The sequence below is a fragment of the Triturus cristatus genome, chromosome 5_2, assembly GCF_964204655.1.
Source record: "Triturus cristatus chromosome 5_2, aTriCri1.1, whole genome shotgun sequence".
In the NCBI taxonomy this organism is placed as follows: domain Eukaryota; kingdom Metazoa; phylum Chordata; class Amphibia; order Caudata; family Salamandridae; genus Triturus; species Triturus cristatus.
The window spans coordinates 552,090,643-552,116,674 of record NC_140588.1 but is presented as its reverse complement, the minus strand read 5'-3'; the positions used below and the strand labels follow the sequence as shown (position 1 = coordinate 552,116,674).

At 37.9% G+C, this 26,032-nt stretch overlaps 10 non-coding genes across 10 annotated transcripts; 6 read left to right on the top strand and 4 right to left on the bottom strand.

The window, feature by feature from the left end:
* Nucleotides 1-1,463: 1,463 nt before the first annotated feature.
* On the top strand, nucleotides 1,464-1,535 carry TRNAQ-CUG (transfer RNA glutamine (anticodon CUG)). The gene has a single exon. It is a non-coding gene; the product is annotated as a tRNA-Gln (tRNA).
* Nucleotides 1,536-2,901: 1,366 nt separating this feature from the next.
* TRNAQ-UUG (transfer RNA glutamine (anticodon UUG)) lies at nucleotides 2,902-2,973 on the bottom strand. The gene has a single exon. It is a non-coding gene; the product is annotated as a tRNA-Gln (tRNA).
* A 1,549-nt stretch (nucleotides 2,974-4,522) lies between these two features.
* TRNAQ-CUG (transfer RNA glutamine (anticodon CUG)) lies at nucleotides 4,523-4,594 on the top strand. Its single transcript has one exon. It is a non-coding gene; the product is annotated as a tRNA-Gln (tRNA).
* An 825-nt stretch (nucleotides 4,595-5,419) lies between these two features.
* Nucleotides 5,420-5,491, bottom strand: TRNAQ-UUG (transfer RNA glutamine (anticodon UUG)). Its single transcript has one exon. It is a non-coding gene; the product is annotated as a tRNA-Gln (tRNA).
* Nucleotides 5,492-7,039: 1,548 nt separating this feature from the next.
* On the top strand, nucleotides 7,040-7,111 carry TRNAQ-CUG (transfer RNA glutamine (anticodon CUG)). The gene has a single exon. It is a non-coding gene; the product is annotated as a tRNA-Gln (tRNA).
* A 13,809-nt stretch (nucleotides 7,112-20,920) lies between these two features.
* Nucleotides 20,921-20,992, top strand: TRNAQ-CUG (transfer RNA glutamine (anticodon CUG)). The gene has a single exon. It is a non-coding gene; the product is annotated as a tRNA-Gln (tRNA).
* Nucleotides 20,993-21,817: 825 nt separating this feature from the next.
* On the bottom strand, nucleotides 21,818-21,889 carry TRNAQ-UUG (transfer RNA glutamine (anticodon UUG)). Its single transcript has one exon. It is a non-coding gene; the product is annotated as a tRNA-Gln (tRNA).
* A 1,548-nt stretch (nucleotides 21,890-23,437) lies between these two features.
* TRNAQ-CUG (transfer RNA glutamine (anticodon CUG)) lies at nucleotides 23,438-23,509 on the top strand. Its single transcript has one exon. It is a non-coding gene; the product is annotated as a tRNA-Gln (tRNA).
* Nucleotides 23,510-24,334: 825 nt separating this feature from the next.
* Nucleotides 24,335-24,406, bottom strand: TRNAQ-UUG (transfer RNA glutamine (anticodon UUG)). The gene has a single exon. It is a non-coding gene; the product is annotated as a tRNA-Gln (tRNA).
* A 1,548-nt stretch (nucleotides 24,407-25,954) lies between these two features.
* On the top strand, nucleotides 25,955-26,026 carry TRNAQ-CUG (transfer RNA glutamine (anticodon CUG)). The gene has a single exon. It is a non-coding gene; the product is annotated as a tRNA-Gln (tRNA).
* The last annotated feature ends 6 nt before the right edge of the window (nucleotides 26,027-26,032 follow it).

Below are 26,032 nucleotides of genomic sequence, written 5' to 3'. Positions count from 1 at the left end.
GGATTGCTTTCCTATTCTGGTAAACGTTTGCATATTGAACTATGTTGGGGAAGGATGTTGCCCAAAAGACTCAAATAACGTTATAACTCTGTTGAACAGTGGTTTTTATGTGAGATAATATTTTTCAATGAAAGATAAGTTGCCCCCTGAGGCAAATCTCTTCTGTCAAAATGGAAAGCTCACCCTGGTACGGGAGGGTGGATGGTGTCATGGTTAGCACCCTGGACTCTGAAAACAGGGATCTGAGTACAAATTTCAGTGGGACTTATCTGAACTTTACAATTTTCTTTTCCATTCAGTTCTTAGAAGTTTTATTTGGAACAACATCACATTTACTTATAAACATGTAAAAATCAACCTGTACATATGTATCTCTGTATATATAGCTATATGTCTCTGTATATTTATAGGAAAATATAAACATATAGATTATAAAAATAAATATAATTAGTGGAGGTGAAAATCATGAACAGTTGTTGCCTCTCAGCATTTGAAACATGAGTTTCTACTTCTTTCTCTTTTATATGTCCTGAAATTGAGATAGTCACTTTTTACTCAGTATTGATCCAACAATACAGTTTATGTATATAAAGCATATCATATGATTTGTGAACAATGTTCAAAAATTAGAATTTGATCAGTACCTGTGATGCCTCCGACCAAAAGCTTATATTTTACGATTGGAGATCAACTGTTGTAAATCAGCATGAAAAACATTTTCTTTTCACGATTTCCATACTAATATAAAACAACATTTTTACTAGCTGAATGAGATCATCATTTGGGTTCCTCTATGTTTGATTGAAGAAAACTTCTCATTCAAAATGTGCTATTTTCGCCTTATCAATAGCGGGAAAGCTTAAAAAAGTGATGCTGTGAATCACCCATCTGAAATGCGTTTGAGAAAATCAGAATATGATTTTATAATGGCTAACTACTTTGTGAAGAAATTTGATGTCAAAGTATTTTAAAGTTTGTATTGATGTAACTTGTTCAAGCTGATGGACATTTTGAAAGCATTCAATAATTGACTATTTCAACCTACTGGTGTTGGATTTGAGCTATCAATGAACAAAGATGAAGAAATGGAAAAGCTCAAGAGTAATAAAAAAAGTCCCTCCAAGGTTTCAAATCGGATCATTGGATGCAAAGTCCAAATTGCCAACCATTGCTCTATGGAGCCACCCATGCAGGAGACAGAGACATTGCTTCAGTAGTCTGGAAATGTAGACTGTTTTATTATGCTACAGGCAAAGATGAACAGTGTGATATAACTTTTATATTCAGATAAACATTTGAATATTTAACACTTTTATAGAGAATATAGCTGAAAAGAATCAAATCACATTAAAGCTCTATCCACTATGACCATTCAAATGAGATATCTTTTTATCAATATAAGAGAAGGCCATCACTGATGCGCTCTCTTTTGTCTCAATGGAAAAGTCACTCTTGTGTGAGAGGGTTCCATGGTGTAATGGTTAGCACTCTGGACTCTGAATCCAGCGATCCGAGTTCAAATCTCGGTGGGACCTACTACAATTATGAGATTCACTGTTTAACTCATTTTTTAGAATTTGGTCTAGAAAAAACATAATATCAATGTTTTATACTGATGCGTATGAACGCATAAGTATGTATAGATGCATACATTTCTTTATCCGTCTAGATAGCTGTTAGACAATACGAACATATCAATTATTCATTAACATAAATATTGAAGCTGAACCTAGAAACTGTTCTTTCACATCCACATTGTAAACATGAGTTTATTTTCCTTTCTCATCTATATGGCCAGTAATGAGATAGTTCATTTTTGCTGATTTCTTAGCTGACAACATGCTGGACTTACACAGTGCATTTCATTGTGAATGTCTTTAAAAGTGAATTTCAGATTCACACCTTTGACATGTCTTTCAAAAGATTCAACTTTTTTGGTTGTGGATTTACTGTTGAAAATCAGTGTGTAAAATCTTTGTACGTCTGAATTTCAAGATTATTATTCAAACTGCACATCTTCGGTCCCCGTAATACAAAGTTTGACTCCTTAAGTTTTGTTTTAATGAATGCTTTGCAATCAAAAAGTTCCTTGTTCGCCTTAACAATAACAGTAAGATTTTAAAAAGTAATGTCTTGCATCAGGCCCCTGTGATGAGTTTGAGAAACCAGAGTGAGTTTGTAAAATCTCTCATTATTTTGAGCCATTTAGTTTCCAGGTATTGTAAAATTTCTATTATTTGCTCACATCTAATAAACTTTTAGAGTATAATCAATAAATTAATTGTTCACCCTACCGGTATTAGATTAGGGGTGGGCGGAATTTGCGGAATTAACCTTCGCAAATTATCGCGAGAATGTTTAAAATTATCGCAAACAAGCAGAAATATCGCAAAGATGCGGAAGTTTTTTTCCGGCATGTTCGCGAGATTTTCTGCATGGTTGCGGGTCGCCAACTTACCCATGTGGTTGCTTGCGGGCGCGGCCATCTTGTTTTGAGTTGTTCTCGCGGTGCATGATCGCGAGAAGAAAGACGTGATCGCGCGACGCATGACGTCACTGCGGGCGCGAACTGTCGCGAGACAGCGCAAATGGCTAAAAACAATACAACATCTCATGGAGAACGCGACCGGATCAAGAAAACTTGTCGGCGAACGCAGGGATTCAGGTAAGGCGATCGCGCGCGCGCGAGAATGTATCATTTTACAGCACGAGCAAGAAACAAATTATCGCCAAGCTGCGGAAACCGGAATTTTTGACATTTTCGCGCTCTCCGCGGAACGCAAAAATGTCAAATTATCGCAATTTCCGCGAACGGAACGAAATTTTTGCCCAGGCCTATATTAGATATGTGATATTAATGAATACACTTGAAAGAAAATGATTTGGTCAAGAGTCATAAAATGGTCCCACCGAGATTTGAACTCGGATCATTGGATTCAAAGTCCAAAGTGCTAACCATTACACCATGGAACCTCCCACGTGAAAGGAGCATAAACTGCTGCAGGAATGTGGAAATGTCAAAGTTTTTAATATTCTACTGTCAAAGAGAAACTGTATTGGATTGCTTTCCTATTCTGGTAAACTTTTGCATATTGAACTATGTTGGGGAAGGATGTTGCCCAAAAGACTCAAATAACGTTATAACTCTGTTGAACAGTGGTTTTTATGTGAGATAATATTTTTCAATGAAAGATAAGTTGCCCCCTGAGGCAAATCTCTTCTGTCAAAATGGAAAGCTCACCCTGGTACGGGAGGGTGGATGGTGTCATGGTTAGCACTCTGGACTCTGAAAACAGGGATCTGAGTACAAATTTCAGTGGGACTTATCTGAACTTTACAATTTTCTTTTCCATTCACTTCTTAGAAGTTTTATTTGGAACAACATCACATTTACTTATAAACATGTAAAAATCAACCTGTACATATGTATCTCTGTATATATAGCTATATGTCTCTGTATATTTATAGGAAAATATAAACATATAGATTATAAAAATAAATATAATTAGTGGAGGTGAAAATCATGAACAGTTGTTGCCTCTCAGCATTTGAAACATGAGTTTCTACTTCTTTCTCTTTCATATGTCCTGAAATTGAGATAGTCACTTTTTACTCATTATTGATCCAACAATACAGTTTATGTATAGAAAGCATATCATATGATTTGTGAACAATGTTCAAAAATTAGAATTTGATCAGTACCTGTGATGCCTCCGACCAAAAGCTTATATTTTACGATTGGAGATCAACTGTTGTAAATCAGCATGAAAAACATTTTCTTTTCACGATTTCCATACTAATGTAAAACAACATTTTTACTAGCTGAATGAGATCATCATTTGGGTTCCTCTATGTTTGATTGAAGAAAACTTCTCATTCAAAATGTGCTATTTTCGCCTTATCAATAGCGGGAAAGCTTAAAAAAAGTGATGCTGTGAATCACCCATCTGAAATGCGTTTGAGAAAATCAGAATATGATTTTATAATGGCTAACTACTTTGTGAAGAAATTTGATGTCAAAGTATTTTAAAGTTTGTATTGATGTAACTTGTTCAAGCTGATGGACATTTTGAAAGCATTCAATAATTGACTCTTTCAACCTACTGGTGTTGGATTTGAGCTATCAATGAACAAAGATGAAGAAATGGAAAAGCTCAAGAGTAATAAAAAAAGTCCCTCCAAGGTTTCAAATCGGATCATTGGATGCAAAGTCCAAATTGCCAACCATTGCTCTATGGAGCCACCCATGCAGGAGACAGAGACATTGCTTCAGTAGTCTGGAAATGTAGACCGTTTTATTATGCTACAGGCAAAGATGAACAGTGTGATATAACTTTTATATTCAGATAAACATTTGAATATTTAACACTTTTATAGAGAATATAGCTGAAAAGAATCAAATCACATTAAAGCTCTATCCACTATGACCATTCAAATGAGATATCTTTTTATCAATATAAGAGAAGGCCATCACTGATGCGCTCTCTTTTGTCTCAATGGAAAAGTCATTCTTGTGTGAGAGGGTTCCATGGTGTAATGGTTAGCACTCTGGACTCTGAATCCAGCGATCCGAGTTCAAATCTCGGTGGGACCTACTACAATTATGAGATTCACTGTTTAACTCATTTTTTAGAATTTGGTCTAGAAAAAACATAATATCAATGTTTTATACTGATGCGTATGAACGCATAAGTATGTATAGATGCATACATAGCTTTATCCGTCTAGATAGCTGTTAGACAATATGAACATATCAATTATTCATTAACATAAATATTGAAGCTGAACCTAGAAACTGTTCTTTCACATCCACATTGTAAACATGAGTTTATTTTCCTTTCTCATCTATATGGCCAGTAATGAGATAGTTCCTTTTTGCTGATTTCTTAGCTGACAACATGCTGGACTTACACAGTGCATTTCATTGTGAATGTCTTTAAAAGTGAATTTCAGATTCACACCTTTGACATGTCTTTCAAAAGATTCAACTTTTTTGGTTGTGGATTTACTGTTGAAAATCAGTGTGTAAAATCTTTGTACGTCTGAATTTCAAGATTATTATTCAAACTGCACATCTTCGGTCCCCGTAATACAAAGTTTGACTCCTCAAGTTTTGTTTTAATGAATGCTTTGCAATGAAAAAGTTCCTTGTTCGCCTTAACAATAACAGTAAGATTTTAAAAAGTAATGTCTTGCATCAGGCCCCTGTGATGAGTTTGAGAAACCAGAGTGAGTTTGTAAAATCTCTCATTATTTTGAGCCATTTAGTTTCCAGGTATTGTAAAATTTCTATTATTTGCTCACATCTAATAAACTTTTAGAGTATAATCAATAAATTAATTGTTCACCCTACCGGTATTAGATATGTGATATTAATGAATACACTTGAAAGAAAATGATTTGGTCAAGAGTCATAAAATGGTCCCACCGAGATTTGAACTCGGATCATTGGATTCAAAGTCCAAAGTGCTAACCATTACACCATGGAACCTCCCATGTGAAAGGAGCATAAACTGCTGCAGGAATGTGGAAATGTCAAAGTTTTTAATATTCTACTGTCAAAGAGAAACTGTATTGGATTGCTTTCCTATTCTGGTAAACTTTTGCATATTGAACTATGTTGGGGAAGGATGTTGCCCAAAAGACTCAAATAACGTTATAACTCTGTTGAACCGTGGTTTTTATGTAAGATAATATTTTTCAATGAAAGATAAGTTGCCCCCTGAGGCAAATCTCTTCTGTCAAAATGGAAAGCTCACCCTGGTACGGGAGGGTGGATGGTGTCATGGTTAGCACTCTGGACTCTGAAAACAGGGATCTGAGTACAAATTTCAGTGGGACTTATCTGAACTTTACAATTTTCTTTTTCATTCAGTTCTTAGAAGTTTTATTTGGAACAACATCACATTTACTTATAAACATGTAAAAATCAACCTGTACATATGTATCTCTGTATATATAGCTATATGTCTCTGTATATTTATAGGAACATATAAACATATAGATTATAAAAATAAATATAATTAGTGGAGATGAAAATCATGAACAGTTGTTGCCTCTCAGCATTTGAAACATGAGTTTCTACTTCTTTCTCTTTTATATGTCCTGAAATTGAGATAGTCACTTTTTACTCAGTATTGATCCAACAATACAGTTTATGTATATAAAGCATATCATATGATTTGTGAACAATGTTCAAAAATTAGAATTTGATCAGTACCTGTGATGCCTCCGACCAAAAGCTTATATTTTACGATTGGAGATCAACTGTTGTAAATCAGCATGAAAAACATTTTCTTTTCACGATTTCCATACTAATATAAAACAACATTTTTACTAGCTGAATGAGATCATCATTTGGGTTCCTCTATGTTTGATTGAAGAAAACTTCTCATTCAAAATGTGCTATTTTCGCCTTATCAATAGCGGGAAAGCTTAAAAAAGTGATGCTGTGAATCACCCATCTGAAATGCGTTTGAGAAAATCAGAATATGATTTTATAATGGCTAACTACTTTGTGAAGAAATTTGATGTCAAAGTATTTTAAAGTTTGTATTGATGTAACTTGTTCAAGCTGATGGACATTTTGAAAGCATTCAACAATTGACTCTTTCAACCTACTGGTGTTGGATTTGAGCTATCAATGAACAAAGATGAAGAAATGGAAAAGCTCAAGAGTAATAAAAAAAGTCCCTCCAAGGTTTCAAATCGGATCATTGGATGCAAAGTCCAAATTGCCAACCATTGCTCTATGGAGCCACCCATGCAGGAGACAGAGACATTGCTTCAGTAGTCTGGAAATGTAGACTGTTTTATTATGCTACAGGCAAAGATGAACATTGTGATATAACTTTTATATTCAGATAAACATTTGAATATTTAACACTTTTATAGAGAATATAGCTGAAAAGAATCAAATCACATTAAAGCTCTATCCACTATGACCATTCAAATGAGATATCTTTTTATCAATATAAGAGAAGGCCATCACTGATGCGCTCTCTTTTGTCTCAATGGAAAAGTCACTCTTGTGTGAGAGGGTTCCATGGTGTAATGGTTAGCACTCTGGACTCTGAATCCAGCGATCCGAGTTCAAATCTCGGTGGGACCTACTACAATTATGAGATTCACTGTTTAACTCATTTTTTAGAATTTGGTCTAGAAAAAACATAATATCAATGTTTTATACTGATGCGTATGAACGCATAAGTATGTATAGATGCATACATAGCTTTATCCGTCTAGATAGCTGTTAGACAATATGAACATATCAATTATTCATTAACATAAATATTGAAGCTGAACCTAGAAACTGTTCTTTCACATCCACATTGTAAACATGAGTTTATTTTCCTTTCTCATCTATATGGCCAGTAATGAGATAGTTCATTTTTGCTGATTTCTTAGCTGACAACATGCTGGACTTACACAGTGCATTTCATTGTGAATGTCTTTAAAAGTGAATTTCAGATTCACACCTTTGACATGTCTTTCAAAAGATTCAACTTTTTTGGTTGTGGATTTACTGTTGAAAATCAGTGTGTAAAATCTTTGTACGTCTGAATTTCAAGATTATTATTCAAACTGCACATCTTCGGTCCCCGTAATACAAAGTTTGACTCCTCAAGTTTTGTTTTAATGAATGCTTTGCAATGAAAAAGTTCCTTGTTCGCCTTAACAATAACAGTAAGATTTTAAAAAGTAATGTCTTGCATCAGGCCCCTGTGATGAGTTTGAGAAACCAGAGTGAGTTTGTAAAATCTCTCATTATTTTGAGCCATTTAGTTTCCAGGTATTGTAAAATTTCTATTATTTGCTCACATCTAATAAACTTTTAGAGTATAATCAATAAATTAATTGTTCACCCTACCGGTATTAGATATGTGATATTAATGAATACACTTGAAAGAAAATGATTTGGTCAAGAGTCATAAAATGGTCCCACCGAGATTTGAACTCGGATCATTGGATTCAAAGTCTAAAGTGCTAACCATTACACCATGGAACCTCCCATGTGAAAGGAGCATAAACTGCTGCAGGAATGTGGAAATGTCAAAGTTTTTAATATTCTACTGTCAAAGAGAAACTGTATTGGATTGCTTTCCTATTCTGGTAAACTTTTGCATATTGAACTATGTTGGGGAAGGATGTTGCCCAAAAGACTCAAATAACGTTATAACTCTGTTGAACTGTGGAAATATGGATTTTTCTGGTCAGTTATGTCCCCTATCTTGGACCCCAACGGTTCTATGTACATGTTACAAGTACATGTATGTTCCCTCCAGTTCCAGTTATGAAGACGCAAATACATGTGCGTCCACCGTTAACATGTCCTCTGTCAGATCCGCCATGAATAGGCCGGATATTCCATTCCTAAGTATGAAAGGCCACCGGCTTTATATGGTTCACTTATGCCATTTTACAGTCCAGGCAAGTAGGCCCTGATTCTGTCATCAAGCTTTCCTTGCTTTCTGTCTCTGAAGCTCCAGTCCGAGCCTGCATCTGTGACCATGAACTTTGTCTCATTCCCTGCGCGGCTCACGAAGCCTGACATCAGCCTGCTGCCTGCCAAAAACTGTATTTCACCTTCGGAAATTATCTGCTCCGCTCCCTGCCCAATGCATTCCTGTCTAGTAGTTTAAGTAAACATCCTGCCAGCTACCGAGCAAAGGGCCCGGTTTCTCTGTCTTCATGCAAGTAATTCATAGCCCTGTTACTATGGAAGATTCCGCCCTCGCATTTAGTGTAGACACTTAGACGCTTGTACACGCACAAGTCAGTATAGTCAGTATAGAATAAGATTCTATCCTAAGAGACCTCTCTTTTTGGATAACACAGTTCTTTAAACATAGGATGTTAGATATGATTTGGGATTAGGTTGACTTGACCCTCCAGACTTCTGTCGCCACATGTAGAGCTAAATGTCAAGTCCCCTTCACCCCCTAGTTGCACGTCAATCACACGTCATGCTGCTGCACGCGCATATCTGCCAAGTATTTCTGCTGACATTGCGAAATTCTTTCATGTAACCACCCTCTTATGACATCACATCTGATGACGTTCTTTAAACCACTCCCAGTTACGCCTATTTTTGCTACGTACGAATATATTATCACCACTATCAATTGTTACGCCTCTTGTATTTGCCTCACTGTAATGCCTATTATATAAAAGTAATTGATTGTCAATAACGTATGTACTTCACTTCCTGAACCTTCGTGGTGATGGAACCTGGAGCAACCGATTATAATCGACCATTGGAATAAAGCCCATTCCGAACCTCTAATACCACGAATTCTGCCTCTTATTTATTGAGCTATTTTTATTATGTTTCTGTATCAAATTAAGTCCCGGTAATTAAATTATTTACCACATGAATGGCGCCCGAACAGGGACACTTTCTCATCTCACGCGCCGGCGGTGCGTTGCAGGCCCGGTCTCCTGCCACAGCTGGACGGACAATAACGCGTACCAGCAGGATTTCCTGTATCTCCCTCCGGTCAAGCGGGGACGACTGAGGCTGCGATCAACACCCAGACGAGGCGGTGAGAAGTGCGAAGTATCCCGACCAGAGCCTAGCTGAGAGAGCAAGATCCGAGGTATACAGAGGCCCACCAGTTTTCCGAAGTCCCAAGTCGAGTCCAGTGTCCGAAGTGTTCGAGTCGAGTCCAGTCCGGTTCAAGTTCAGTTCAGTTTCCGAGGCCTTCCGTTCCGAGCTACCCGGTGAGTACCATTACTGGGGAGGCGTTCTGGCGTGCACATAAGTTGTGCCGGTCCAGACGGGTTTGGGTACACAAATCCGGTCTGCACTGTTTCAGCAGTGTATCTGTACTGTTTAGCAGTATATCTAGTATATCAAGTATATAAATTCAGAATAATTCAGTTCAAGTCGAGTATTATGTTTAGTGATTAAGTTTTTCTTAGATCATCATCATCATCGTTGCTCAGTTAAATGTTAAATGTTAAATGTTTTAAGTACGTTCTGTATGTTGTGGTATGAATGACTGTTCATTATTGTGATTACTGTATTAAGTTTGTTCAAGATCAAGTATCAGATCAGTTTTCAATATGCCGCTCTTTTCGAAATTAAGACAGATCACAACAAGAAAAGGGGTACTCGAAGAAGCTGTTCCTATTCCTCCTAGGGACACTCCAGGGTACTTCATGTATCATAAACATGGCCTAGATGCTATATTATTTCTTGATTTATGGGTAGACTACACTAAGGAATTACCAGAAAGTCAGAGGTGGCCCGCAGCGGGGACCTGGGATGCAGAGTGCATCGTGAAAGTAGAGGAAGAGTTATGGAAAAAGAAAGCTAGACAATCACAGAAGGACGCCATTGAATTATGGCGTAAAGAATCGCATAGACGTACAGAAAAAGCACGTAGACAGGAAGAGAAGAGTAAAGAGAATTCAAATGAAGTCCGAGAAAATCTATTAATTGAAGAAGGTGCACGAGTGAAATCAGAACAAGTAAACAGACAAAGACATGCCCTTATGAAGGGTATGTATCCCCTTCTGGCCGAGGGATTACCTAAGGCTACTGCGGGGATACCAAAAGACTTGCCACCCCCATTATTTCCAATAAAGGTACATCCTAAGGGGCATCCTAGAACAGCAGAAGATGTTTTTCTTTCCTCATATTTAGATGACGCAGCTCCCGAGTATGCTAATCCCGCCCCGCATAGATCGCCTGCCAGGGATATTCAACGCCAAGATCCAGTACCCGTATCTTTACAGCAACAAGTTCTGACACAAGTTCCGGCAAGCACATCTGTTTTCACATCTGTTCCTACAGCTACTTCGATAGCTGTGTCCACACCTATAGTTGCTGTATCACGTTCAACGAATCCTTTCACGCCCGATACCCCAGATGGGGCTACGGGAGGTGCAACCAACATTTTTTCTACGCCACCCAGAATAAATAAACTTACCTTTCAAGAGTCAGCACATTCACGTACCCCCAAACTCATAAATGCCCGTACGCTTAAGGAACTTCTTGTAGATTGTAGATATGACCCTGTGCCCGGCAAAGAGGACGAAATGATCATGGCATCATTACGTATCAGACGAGCCGCAGTGTATTTAGGGAAGTTACCAGGAATGACTGCGCATCTAGATAATATATACCATTTTGTCCAAACAGGGCGAGATTCTGAATGTATTAACAGAGCTATGGAATACCAGAAAGTGGAAATACAGGGGGAACTGTTACGTTTCCTCATAAATTGTGTGATCAGAAATCAAGACCGACCGGGGGTAGACCCGGAAGCAATGCAAATTCTTACCAGATGGAGCCAGAATATATCAGAAGGGAGACATGATAAGCAAAACTGTATAATAGCCATGTGCCGAAAGATCAGTAAAGAAATAGAACGCCTACACGAAGAAAGATTAGCGGTAGACCAGTTCGAACAAAGCGAGGAAGAAGGATCAGGACTGCCCACAGGACAGTCAGAAACTATAGCCTATGTAGGTAGAGGAAGATCTTGTAATAGTACTAGATGTCTTACTGATCCGATACGTCCGATATGTCTAGAAAATAACAGGAATTTTCAAACACCAATAATAAATATAAGGTCTAACGAGCATTCATTCCAAGCAGCTGACAAATTACTCCGAGAACGAAGGGGTTATCATTTCCTCGATTCTATGGATGAACAAGAATTAGCCAGGTCAGCTGTGCATTGGGTTGACAGTCCCGGAAAGTATGATGATGATACAGTAGCACACACATTTTTGAATCTCACCCCAGATGAACAGCGTTTAGCTGGGATTTATATGATTCAACAACTTCTTATACTATATAAAAGCCAACATTCAGATCCTGGTCCCTTACCTGATATATTGACCGAATTACTCACGAATAGATGGAGAGGTTCAGGTACTAAGCTAATTAAAGAAATACTAGAATCAAGAAAGCAGTACATTCTTTTTGTATGTCCAGGACATGTCTCACTGCCCATTAAGGAAAGAACCACGTATTACATGGACAGACAGAATCCCTTACGAGAAGTACACCCAATAAAAGGCGAGGACAATGAGTTTAAACGTGTATTTGTATATACACCCATATCGAAAATAGAATTGTTAGAAATGAAGAAAGTGGTACCCAGTCATGACAAAGACCCAGCGGGTTTCCACCGAGAAATTAAAGACATGTTACTCATGGGAGAGTATACCTATCCCGACATTATGACCATATTAAAGGTATTGATGCCTGCTGGCATTTATGAAAAACTCAAGGAAAAAGAGTGGGAGGTGGGAGACCAAAAGATAGACTGGACAGCATTAGAAAATGAAGAAAAGGCCCGAGGTCCAGGTTCGGGGCTTGGGGACAAAACTAAAGCACTACCAGGTTTACTAGTACAGGTATTGCCACGTTTATTAACCACGAAAAAGGAAGACTGGGGTGCAATTTCAGCCTGTAAACAAAAGCAAGATGAAGACACTAGTGATTTCTATGCACGATTTGAAAAATGTTTCGGTATAAATAGTGGCATAAAAGCAAGTAGCGAATCATACCCACATCTGTTTGTGACAAAATTAGTTGAAAATTCCTTGCCCCAAGTGAAGAATAGAGTATTAAAATTCGAGAGTACTTGGCAAGGTAACACTCCATCACAAATGTTACAAATGTTACAGTATCATCACAATAGAATTAGAGAGGAACAAGATCATGAACAAAGACGCATGAAAGACACGAAAATGAAAATGCTAGTCTCCCAGACAGTTCCAGCTGAAGGACATAAAAAGGGTACGACACATTCTGGCGATTTAGCAGGACCTGTAAAAGGGACATGCAACTATTGTAAACAACTAGGTCATCATGTACACGATTGTCCAGTCCTGAAGCGTAATATCGCCACGGGTATTACAAAAGAAAGACCACGGCCACTTAGACAGGATCAGAATGAACAAGGAGCCTTGCAGCATGCTCAGTCCATGCCAGCTCCACAACAGACTATACAGTTTGTGCCAGCTGCACCAGCGCTGCCTGTTGCTGCCACGCAAACCACGACACGACAACTGTACCAGACCGCACAGTATGATTATCCTGATTATCAACGATATGCATGAACCAGCCTAGAGAGGGAAGTTGACTTACCCCTTATCGAGATCCCTGTAGATCAAGAAGGACCTTATGTACATAGTGAATTATTAGGCCAAGACAGAAAATTTTTACTCGATACAGGGGCAAGCCGAACAACTATAAAACGTAGTGAAGTTCCAGGGGCACCCCTCTCAGGCTCACAGAATATTTCCCTTGGTTTTTCAGGAAAACCTATTGTTAATGAAGTGTCACAACCTCTTCCACTTACGATAGGACCTTTGACCCGAACTACAGATTTATTGCTTACTAAATCATGTCCAGAAAACCTGTTAGGAATAAAAACACTGAAAGCTCTAGGAGCTATAATATGTTGTTCTCCGGAAGGAGTAAGATTGTTTTTACGTGATTTTAAAGGTCATTATGTGTCTAGAGACATGGATCCCCGATTGCAGACTTTACCTACACATCTATGGGCACAAGGCCCTACTGATGTTGGTTGCATGAATATTACACCATATCGAGTCACACTAAAGGCAGGAGTGGTACTACCACGAATGCGACAATACAAGTTACCACCAGATGCTGTAGTGGCTTTACTACAAATCATTGACGAGCTCATTGCCCAAGGAGTGGTTGTAGAAACAGACTCCAATGTATGTAATTCACCGATAATTCCGATTCTCAAACGAACAGATCCGAAGGCCCCGCCAGTATATCGAATGGTTATTGATCTGCGCGAATTAAACAAGTGTATTGTGCCACAATTCCCTGTGGTCCCCGATATCTCATCATTACTGACAGCTATTGATTCCGAAGCAACATTCTTTACTGTAATTGATCTCAAAAATGCCTTTTTCAGCGTCCCAATAGATCCGGAAAGCCAATATTTGTTCGGATTTAGTTTAAATGGACGTAGCTTCAAATTCTCACGCGCACCTCAAGGATTTACAGAAAGCCCCAGCATCTATAGCCAAGCACTGAAACGAGAACTCGACAGTATCCACATGCCAGTTAACACTGCTTTGCTTCAATATGTCGATGATCTGCTGATCACCGCCCGAAGCGAACCTGAATGTGAAAAAGCATCACTGACGGTTTTACAATTTCTAGCCGAAAAAGGGCACAAGGTGTCTCCTTCTAAGCTGCAATTCTGTGTCCAGCGAGTTATTTACCTTGGTCACTCGCTGTCCAAGGAGGGAAGGCAGCTTACACCAGATCGCATTCAGTTAATAGCTAACATGCCAATACCCAAGACACAAAAGGAGGTGCGGGCTTTCATAGGCCTCACTTCATATTGTAGGCAGTGGATCCCTCAGTATGCATTTCTAGCAAAACCACTCATTCAGTTGACAACACAGGAGGCAGCCACATCGACTGTTCTCCCTTGGACTCAGGAACATACACAAGCTTTTGAAAGCTTAAAGAAAGCTCTATGCCAAGCACCTGTTTTAGCAACACCATGTTATAGAAAACATTTTACACTCTTTGTTACAGAACGAGAAGGTACTGCTTTATCAGTACTCACACAGGAACAAGCAGGATCACACAAACCATGTGCTTATTTTTCTAGTACATTAGATCCCGTAGCTCAGGCTCTGCCTGCGTGTCTGAAATCAGTGGCAGCGACAGCTTTAGCAATCAGACAAAGCGATGCCATAGTGTTAGGACATCCATTGACAGTACAAGTACCACATGCAGTGGAGGTTCTTGTGAATCGAACGCAAACACAACATTTGACTATAGCAAGACTTACAGGGTATGAACTAACACTGTTTCAGCCACATATAGAAATCAGAGGTTGTAACACATTGAATCCTGCCACACTTTTACCTGTAAATGGAACAGACCCACTAGCCCATGACTGTATTGAAGTTATTACAATCACGACGAAACCCAGACAAGATTTAACCGATGTCCCATTATCAGACCCAGACCTGACGTTGTATGTAGATGGTTCATGTATGAGAAAAGGTACAGGAGAACTAGTGGCCGCTTACGCAGTCACAACAGACACTGAAATCATTGAAACAAATTGCATAAATACCTTGTCCGCTCAAGCAGCAGAGCTCGTCGCTCTGACACAAGCCTGTATTCAAGCCACAAATAAAAAAGTCAACATATATACTGATTCACGTTATGCATTCGGAGTTGTACATGACTTCGGCGTGCTGTGGCGAGAGAGAGGGTATTTAACTTCTCACGGTGCCCACATTCAGCACGGACCCCTCATTAATGCCTTATTAGATGCAATACATTTACCCATTGCAATATCGATTATGAAATGTAAAGCACATACGAAAGTTACTGATATCATTTCTCAAGGCAATGATTTAGCTGACAGAACAGCTAAACAGACTGCTCAAACTCAAATATCCGACATGACAAAGACAATAGTCCCGACGCCAACACATTGTATGACGGTTAAAGATCCTACTCTTGACGTAATTGATATACAGACACATGCTACATCAGAAGAAATAAAGAAATGGACTGAATTAGGAGGGATCCAAACGGATCAAGGATGGATGACGAAGGAAAAGTCTGTGTGGTTCCTTCCTGATTCAATGGTCCAAGTCATTATTAACACTGTCCATAGTCCAGCGCATCTAGGAGAGAAAGCTATGCTAGACAGCATTCAACATATTTGGTTCAACAAGCATTTACGAGCAGCAGCGAAACAAAAAGTTCGTACCTGTATGATCTGTTGTCAGTTCAACCCAGGAAAAAGCATTCCCGTAGAGCAGGGTGGATTTCATCCTCCTGATCATCCTTTTGAAGTCCTCCAGATGGATTATATCCAGATGGAACGATGTAGAGGATTCAAATATGTTCTCGTAGTTGTGTGTGCTCTTTCCCGTTGGACGGAGGCATACCCGGTTTCAGATTACACTGCCCCGACTACTGCCAAACAGTTGGTTCGAGAATTCTTCCCACGATACGGTTTACCACGTGTTGTTCACTCAGATAACGGCCAGCCGTTCTCCTCCGAATTAATGAAACACGTTTCACTTTTGCTAGGATATCAGTGGAAGTTTCATTGTGTCCGACACCCCGAGGCAGCAGGTCTCGTGGAACGACATAATCAAACTTTGAAAATCAGATTATCCAAAATATGCAGGGAGAAAGGTGTCGACTGGGTAGTAGCATTACCAGTTGCACTCTTTTACATGAGAATGGTAGCACACTCTCGAACAGGGCTATCTCCGTATGAAGTGATCTTCGGCAGACCACCAAATATGTGGGGGACGCCTATACCACGCAAAATAACTGATATTGACTGTAATATGCTGACAGATTATTTGGCTTCCTTGATGTCTGCACTACAATCTTGTCGTTCACAGGTAGCTGCAGCTTTTCCTGACAACACTGAGGTGAAACCCCATGACGTGGTTCCGGGAGACTTGGTCCTCGTGAGGAACTTTGATCGAAAGACTCAGCTGGAACCTAGGTGGAGGTCACCTCAGCTGGTGTTGCTCACCACAAGAACAGCCGTGAAGATCGAGGGCAGGAAAGGCTGGATACATTCAAGTCATATCAAGAAATTTCATGGACTAAAATCAGATGTGAATACCACACCTTGTGTGTCTTCACCCATTGACTCAAAACTTCCTTTTGTGGAAAAAAGTGATTTCGAACATTATAAATTAAAGCTCAGGCCCAATCAGTCGAGCAATTTGATTGTTTAAGTCCTCTCCAAGGTGAAGCGGTTGAATTGTCTCTGACATGCATCCCTTGGACCTGAATAGAGAAAGCACCCGAAAAATGTTGAAACGACAGGCGTACTGTAAATCACTGCGTAGTCATTGCATAGTGACGTTATTAATTTTGTTTTTCTCAAGTCTTTTAATAATTACTGCAAGTATATTGTTGCACATATATTATCCTATTTCTAGACATGTTTACAATGTTACTGCTGAACATTCTTTTAGTGAATTACCTCCGCTTGAGTTGTCTTATAGATTTGCGCTGCGCAATAACACTTTTATTAGTATGTTACATCATTCCCATCAGGTTAGCAATGCTACAAATTGTTGGATATGTGGCCGACTCCCTCCCTATCAGAACTATAAAGGAATTCTACCTCTTTTTCCATACCCGTTCACACACAACGGCTCCTGTGGAGCATGGTTTAGCTTAATCAATTCCCTAGATTCGAATTCTGCAGTTTATCAAGATAACTGGGTATGGGGAAATTTGAACTTAGTTTTACTTAAAGTCTGCCACCCCAACAAGGAGGGACTTCCCCAGAGAACAGGAACTGATCTAGAAAATGAAGTGTATGGATTAGGTAATTTTACGCTCAATCTTATGATCCTAAATGTCGAATCAGAAGCTACTTCAATTTTGCCCGCTATGTCAATATTTCCAGTAAAAGGTGAATTATGTATAAGAAAGAATGGTTCCATACATATGGGCCATAGTAGATGCACCACTGTAGTAGAATTTAGTGATCAAGGCAAGTCTACATTTAGAGCTTCCCGCCATTCCTATTTTATATGTGGTCAGACGGCATATGTACGTTTGCCTCTAGACTGGGATGGTACCTGTTACATTGGATTCCTTTTGCCACCTGTTTTTCTAGCTCCTGCTGATTATCACAGAAATATTCATTTAGTACACAATAGAGAAAGGAGAGATCTCCCAATAGTCGATTACACTGAAACGGCATGGGAAAAATACACAGATTTCAATAAAGGTCTCTTTCCCTATATAGGTACCGTTACTAATAGTAAGCTGATACGTAGATTAACTAGAACCCTTGAAGCAGTAGTGAACGAAACTATTTCCGCCTTAGGCAATTTAACAGAAGAGCAGTCTGCTATGCGGATTGTTGTGCTTCAAAATCGTCTTGTGCTTGACGTCATCCTGGCCGATAGGGGCGGAGCCTGTAGGGTCATCGGATCAAGCTGTTGCATTTTCATACCAGAAAATTCGCCATCTGTATATAAAGCCATAACTCGTCTTCATAAGATTGTAAGCCAGATACACCAGAATCCAGGCACCTGGACTTGGTCCGGTTGGTTTTGGAGCGTGTTATCAGCCTGGGGATGGAGAGTTCTATCCTTCCTAGGTATTGGCCTTCTCATATTATTCAGTTGCTGCTTATGCCTGCAATGTGGACCAGCGATTTGTGGTCTGTGTGCCACATCGTGCATTCCACATCAAGATTTTCATTCAAGATCCCGGAAGAAGAAAGAAGAACAAATGATGCTATATGAACAGATCAATGGATTAATGAAGATTGATATCTCTTGACGGGCAAGTAGGGGACAAGGAGGGAATGTGGAAATATGGATTTTTCTGGTCAGTTATGTCCCCTATCTTGGACCCCAACGGTTCTATGTACATGTTACAAGTACATGTATGTTCCCTCCAGTTCCAGTTATGAAGACGCAAATACATGTGCGTCCACCGTTAACATGTCCTCTGTCAGATCCGCCATGAATAGGCCGGATATTCCATTCCTAAGTATGAAAGGCCACCGGCTTTATATGGTTCACTTATGCCATTTTACAGTCCAGGCAAGTAGGCCCTGATTCTGTCATCAAGCTTTCCTTGCTTTCTGTCTCTGAAGCTCCAGTCCGAGCCTGCATCTGTGACCATGAACTTTGTCTCATTCCCTGCGCGGCTCACGAAGCCTGACATCAGCCTGCTGCCTGCCAAAAACTGTATTTCACCTTCGGAAATTATCTGCTCCGCTCCCTGCCCAATGCATTCCTGTCTAGTAGTTTAAGTAAACATCCTGCCAGCTACCGAGCAAAGGGCCCGGTTTCTCTGTCTTCATGCAAGTAATTCATAGCCCTGTTACTATGGAAGATTCCGCCCTCGCATTTAGTGTAGACACTTAGACGCTTGTACACGCACTAGTCAGTATAGTCAGTATAGAATAAGATTCTATCCTAAGAGACCTCTCTTTTTGGATAACACAGTTCTTTAAACATAGGATGTTAGATATGATTTGGGATTAGGTTGACTTGACCCTCCAGACTTCTGTCGCCACATGTAGAGCTAAATGTCAAGTCCCCTTCACCCCCTAGTTGCACGTCAATCACACGTCATGCTGCTGCACGCGCATATCTGCCAAGTATTTCTGCTGACATTGCGAAATTCTTTCATGTAACCACCCTCTTATGACATCACATCTGATGACGTTCTTTAAACCACTCCCAGTTACGCCTATTTTTGCTACGTACGAATATATTATCACCACTATCAATTGTTACGCCTCTTGTATTTGCCTCACTGTAATGCCTATTGTATAAAAGTAATTGATTGTCAATAACGTATGTACTTCACTTCCTGAACCTTCGTGGTGATGGAACCTGGAGCAACCGATTATAATCGACCATTGGAATAAAGCCCATTCCGAACCTCTAATACCACGGATTCTGCCTCTTATTTATTGAGCTATTTTTATTATGTTTCTGTATCAAATTAAGTCCCGGTAATTAAATTATTTACCACAGAACAGTGGTTTTTATGTGAGATAATATTTTTCAATGAAAGATAAGTTGCCCCCTGAGGCAAATCTCTTCTGTCAAAATGGAAAGCTCACCCTGGTACGGGAGGGTGGATGGTGTCATGGTTAGCACTCTGGACTCTGAAAACAGGGATCTGAGTACAAATTTCAGTGGGACTTATCTGAACTTTACAATTTTCTTTTCCATTCAGTTCTTAGACATCACATTTACTTTACAATTTTCTTTTCCATTCAGTTCTTAGACATCACATTTACTTATAAACATGTAAAAATCAACCTGTACATATGTATCTCAGTATATATAGCTATATGTCTCTGTATATTTATAGGAAAATATAAACATATAGATTATAAAAATAAATATAATTAGTGGAGGTGAAAATCATGAACAGTTGTTGCCTCTCAGCATTTGAAACATGAGTTTCTACTTCTTTCTCTTTTATATGTCCTGAAATTGAGATAGTCACGTTTTACTCAGTATTGATCCAACAATACAGTTTATGTATATAAAGCATATCATATGATTTGTGAACAATGTTCAAAAATTAGAATTTGATCAGTACCTGTGATGCCTCCGACCAAAAGCTTATATTTTACGATTGGAGATCAACTGTTGTAAATCAGCATGAAAAACATTTTCTTTTCACAATTTCCATACTAATATAAAACAACATTTTTACTAGCTGAATGAGATCATCATTTGGGTTCCTCTATGTTTGATTGAAGAAAACTTCTCATTCAAAATGTGCTATTTTCGCCTTATCAATAGCGGGAAAGCTTAAAAAAGTGATGCTGTGAATCACCCATCTGAAATGCGTTTGAGAAAATCAGAATATGATTTTATAATGGCTAACTACTTTGTGAAGAAATTTGATGTCAAAGTATTTTAAAGTTTGTATTGATGTAACTTGTTCAAGCTGATGGACATTTTGAAAGCATTCAATAATTGACTCTTTCAACCTACTGGTGTTGGATTTGAGCTATCAATGAACAAAGATGAAGAAATGGAAAAGCTCAAGAGTAATAAAAAAAGTCCCTCCAAGGTTTCAAATCGGATCATTGGATGCAAAGTCCAAATTGCCAACCATTGCTCTATGGAGCCACCCATGCAGGAGACAGAGACATTGCTTCAGTAGTCTGGAAATGTAGACTGTTTTATTATGCTACAGGCAAAGATGAACATTGTGATATAACTTTTATATTCAGATAAACATTTGAATATTTAACACTTTTATAGAGAATATAGCTGAAAAGAATCAAATCACATTAAAGCTCTATCCACTATGACCAATCAAATGAGATATCTTTTTATCAATATAAGAGAAGGCCATCACTGATGCGCTCTCTTTTGTCTCAATGGAAAAGTCACTCTTGTGTGAGAGGGTTCCATGGTGTAATGGTTAGCACTCTGGACTCTGAATCCAGCGATCCGAGTTCAAATCTCGGTGGGACCTACTACAATTATGAGATTCACTGTTTAACTCATTTTTTAGAATTTGGTCTAGAAAAAACATAATATCAATGTTTTATACTGATGCGTATGAACGCATAAGTATGTATAGATGCATACATAGCTTTATCCGTCTAGATAGCTGTTAGACAATATGAACATATCAATTATTCATTAACATAAATATTGAAGCTGAACCTAGAAACTGTTCTTTCACATCCACATTGTAAACATGAGTTTATTTTCCTTTCTCATCTATATGGCCAGTAATGAGATAGTTCATTTTTGCTGATTTCTTAGCTGACAACATGCTGGACTTACACAGTGCATTTCATTGTGAATGTCTTTAAAAGTGAATTTCAGATTCACACCTTTGACATGTCTTTCAAAAGATTCAACTTTTTTGGTTGTGGATTTACTGTTGAAAATCAGTGTGTAAAATCTTTGTACGTCTGAATTTCAAGATTATTATTCAAACTGCACATCTTCGGTCCCCGTAATACAAAGTTTGACTCCTCAAGTTTTGTTTTAATGAATGCTTTGCAATGAAAAAGTTCCTTGTTCGCCTTAACAATAACAGTAAGATTTTAAAAAGTAATGTCTTGCATCAGGCCCCTGTGATGAGTTTGAGAAACCAGAGTGAGTTTGTAAAATCTCTCATTATTTTGAGCCATTTAGTTTCCAGGTATGGTAAAATTTCTATTATTTGCTCACATCTAATAAACTTTTAGAGTATAATCAATAAATTAATTGTTCACCCTACCGGTATTAGATATGTGATATTAATGAATACACTTGAAAGAAAATGATTTGGTCAAGAGTCATAAAATGGACCCACCGAGATTTGAACTCGGATCATTGGATTCAAAGTCCAAAGTGCTAACCATTACACCATGGAACCTCCCATGTGAAAGGAGCATAAACTGCTGCAGGAATGTGGAAATGTCAAAGTTTTTAATATTCTACTGTCAAAGAGAAACTGTATTGGATTGCTTTCCTATTCTGGTAAACTTTTGCATATTGAACTATGTTGGGGAAGGATGTTGCCCAAAAGACTCAAATAACGTTATAACTCTGTTGAACAGTGGTTTTTATGTGAGATAATATTTTTCAATGAAAGATAAGTTGCCCCCTGAGGCAAATCTCTTCTGTCAAAATGGAAAGCTCACCCTGGTACGGGAGGGTGGATGGTGTCATGGTTAGCACTCTGGACTCTGAAAACAGGGATCTGAGTACAAATTTCAGTGGGACTTATCTGAACTTTACAATTTTCTTTTCCATTCAGTTCTTAGAAGTTTTATTTGGAACAACATCACATTTACTTATAAACATGTAAAAATCAACCTGTACATATGTATCTCTGTATATATAGCTATATGTCTCTGTATATTTATAGGAAAACATAAACATATAGATTATAAAAATAAATATAATTAGTGGAGGTGAAAATCATGAACAGTTGTTGCCTCTCAGCATTTGAAACATGAGTTTCTACTTCTTTCTCTTTTATATGTCCTGAAATTGAGATAGTCACTTTTTACTCAGTATTGATCCAACAATACAGTTTATGTATATAAAGCATATCATATGATTTGTGAACAATGTTCAAAAATTAGAATTTGATCAGTACCTGTGATGCCTCCGACCAAAAGCTTATATTTTACGATTGGAGATCAACTGTTGTAAATCAGCATGAAAAACATTTTCTTTTCACAATTTCCATACTAATATAAAACAACATTTTTACTAGCTGAATGAGATCATCATTTGGGTTCCTCTATGTTTGATTGAAGAAAACTTCTCATTCAAAATGTGCTATTTTCGCCTTATCAATAGCGGGAAAGCTTAAAAAAGTGATGCTGTGAATCACCCATCTGAAATGCGTTTGAGAAAATCAGAATATGATTTTATAATGGCTAACTACTTTGTGAAGAAATTTGATGTCAAAGTATTTTAAAGTTTGTATTGATGTAACTTGTTCAAGCTGATGGACATTTTGAAAGCATTCAATAATTGACTCTTTCAACCTACTGGTGTTGGATTTGAGCTATCAATGAACAAAGATGAAGAAATGGAAAAGCTCAAGAGTAATAAAAAAAGTCCCTCCAAGGTTTCAAATCGGATCATTGGATGCAAAGTCCAAATTGCCAACCATTGCTCTATGGAGCCACCCATGCAGGAGACAGAGACATTGCTTCAGTAGTCTGGAAATGTAGACTGTTTTATTATGCTACAGGCAAAGATGAACATTGTGATATAACTTTTATATTCAGATAAACATTTGAATATTTAACACTTTTATAGAGAATATAGCTGAAAAGAATCAAATCACATTAAAGCTCTATCCACTATGACCAATCAAATGAGATATCTTTTTATCAATATAAGAGAAGGCCATCACTGATGCGCTCTCTTTTGTCTCAATGGAAAAGTCACTCTTGTGTGAGAGGGTTCCATGGTGTAATGGTTAGCACTCTGGACTCTGAATCCAGCGATCCGAGTTCAAATCTCGGTGGGACCTACTACAATTATGAGATTCACTGTTTAACTCATTTTTTAGAATTTGGTCTAGAAAAAACATAATATCAATGTTTTATACTGATGCGTATGAACGCATAAGTATGTATAGATGCATACATAGCTTTATCCGTCTAGATAGCTGTTAGACAATATGAACATATCAATTATTCATTAACATAAATATTGAAGCTGAACCTAGAAACTGTTCTTTCACATCCACATTGTAAACATGAGTTTATTTTCCTTTCTCATCTATATGGCCAGTAATGAGATAGTTCATTTTTGCTGATTTCTTAGCTGACAACATGCTGGACTTACACAGTGCATTTCATTGTGAATGTCTTTAAAAGTGAATTTCAGATTCACACCTTTGACATGTCTTTCAAAAGATTCAACTTTTTTGGTTGTGGATTTACTGTTGAAAATCAGTGTGTAAAATCTTTGTACGTCTGAATTTCAAGATTATTATTCAAACTGCACATCTTCGGTCCCCGTAATACAAAGTTTGACTCCTCAAGTTTTGTTTTAATGAATGCTTTGCAATGAAAAAGTTCCTTGTTCGCCTTAACAATAACAGTAAGATTTTAAAAAGTAATGTCTTGCATCAGGCCCCTGTGATGAGTTTGAGAAACCAGAGTGAGTTTGTAAAATCTCTCATTATTTTGAGCCATTTAGTTTCCAGGTATGGTAAAATTTCTATTATTTGCTCACATCTAATAAACTTTTAGAGTATAATCAATAAATTAATTGTTCACCCTACCGGTATTAGATATGTGATATTAATGAATACACTTGAAAGAAAATGATTTGGTCAAGAGTCATAAAATGGTCCCACCGAGATTTGAACTCGGATCATTGGATTCAAAGTCCAAAGTGCTAACCATTACACCATGGAACCTCACATGTGAAAGGAGCATAAACTGCTGCAGGAATGTGGAAATGTCAAAGTTTTTAATATTCTACTGTCAAAGAGAAACTGTATTGGATTGCTTTCCTATTCTGGTAAACTTTTGCATATTGAACTATGTTGGGGAAGGATGTTGCCCAAAAGACTCAAATAACGTTATAACTCTGTTGAACAGTGGTTTTTATGTGAGATAATATTTTTCAATGGAAGATAAGTTGCCCCCTGAGGCAAATCTCTTCTGTCAAAATGGAAAGCTCACCCTGGTACGGGAGGGTGGATGGTGTCATGGTTAGCACTCTGGACTCTGAAAACAGGGATCTGAGTACAAATTTCAGTGGGACTTATCTGAACTTTACAATTTTCTTTTCCATTCAGTTCTTAGAAGTTTTATTTGGAACAACATCACATTTACTTATAAACATGTAAAAATCAACCTGTACATATGTATCTCTGTATATATAGCTATATGTCTCTGTATATTTATAGGAAAACATAAACATATAGATTATAAAAATAAATATAATTAGTGGAGGTGAAAATCATGAACAGTTGTTGCCTCTCAGCATTTGAAACATGAGTTTCTACTTCTTTCTCTTTTATATGTCCTGAAATTGAGATAGTCACTTTTTACTCAGTATTGATCCAACAATACAGTTTATGTATATAAAGCATATCATATGATTTGTGAAAAATGTTCAAAAATTAGAATTTGATCAGTACCTGTGATGCCTCCGACCAAAAGCTTATATTTTACGATTGGAGATCAACTGTTGTAAATCAGCATGAAAAACATTTTCTTTTCACAATTTCCATACTAATATAAAACAACATTTTTACTAGCTGAATGAGATCATCATTTGGGTTCCTCTATGTTTGATTGAAGAAAACTTCTCATTCAAAATGTGCTATTTTCGCCTTATCAATAGCGGGAAAGCTTAAAAAAGTGATGCTGTGAATCACCCATCTGAAATGCGTTTGAGAAAATCAGAATATGATTTTATAATGGCTAACTACTTTGTGAAGAAATTTGATGTCAAAGTATTTTAAAGTTTGTATTGATGTAACTTGTTCAAGCTGATGGACATTTTGAAAGCATTCAATAATTGACTCTTTCAACCTACTGGTGTTGGATTTGAGCTATCAATGAACAAAGATGAAGAAATGGAAAAGCTCAAGAGTAATAAAAAAAGTCCCTCCAAGGTTTCAAATCGGATCATTGGATGCAAAGTCCAAATTGCCAACCATTGCTCTATGGAGCCACCCATGCAGGAGACAGAGACATTGCTTCAGTAGTCTGGAAATGTAGACTGTTTTATTATGCTACAGGCAAAGATGAACATTGTGATATAACTTTTATATTCAGATAAACATTTGAATATTTAACACTTTTATAGAGAATATAGCTGAAAAGAATCAAATCACATTAAAGCTCTATCCACTATGACCAATCAAATGAGATATCTTTTTATCAATATAAGAGAAGGCCATCACTGATGCGCTCTCTTTTGTCTCAATGGAAAAGTCACTCTTGTGTGAGAGGGTTCCATGGTGTAATGGTTAGCACTCTGGACTCTGAATCCAGCGATCCGAGTTCAAATCTCGGTGGGACCTACTACA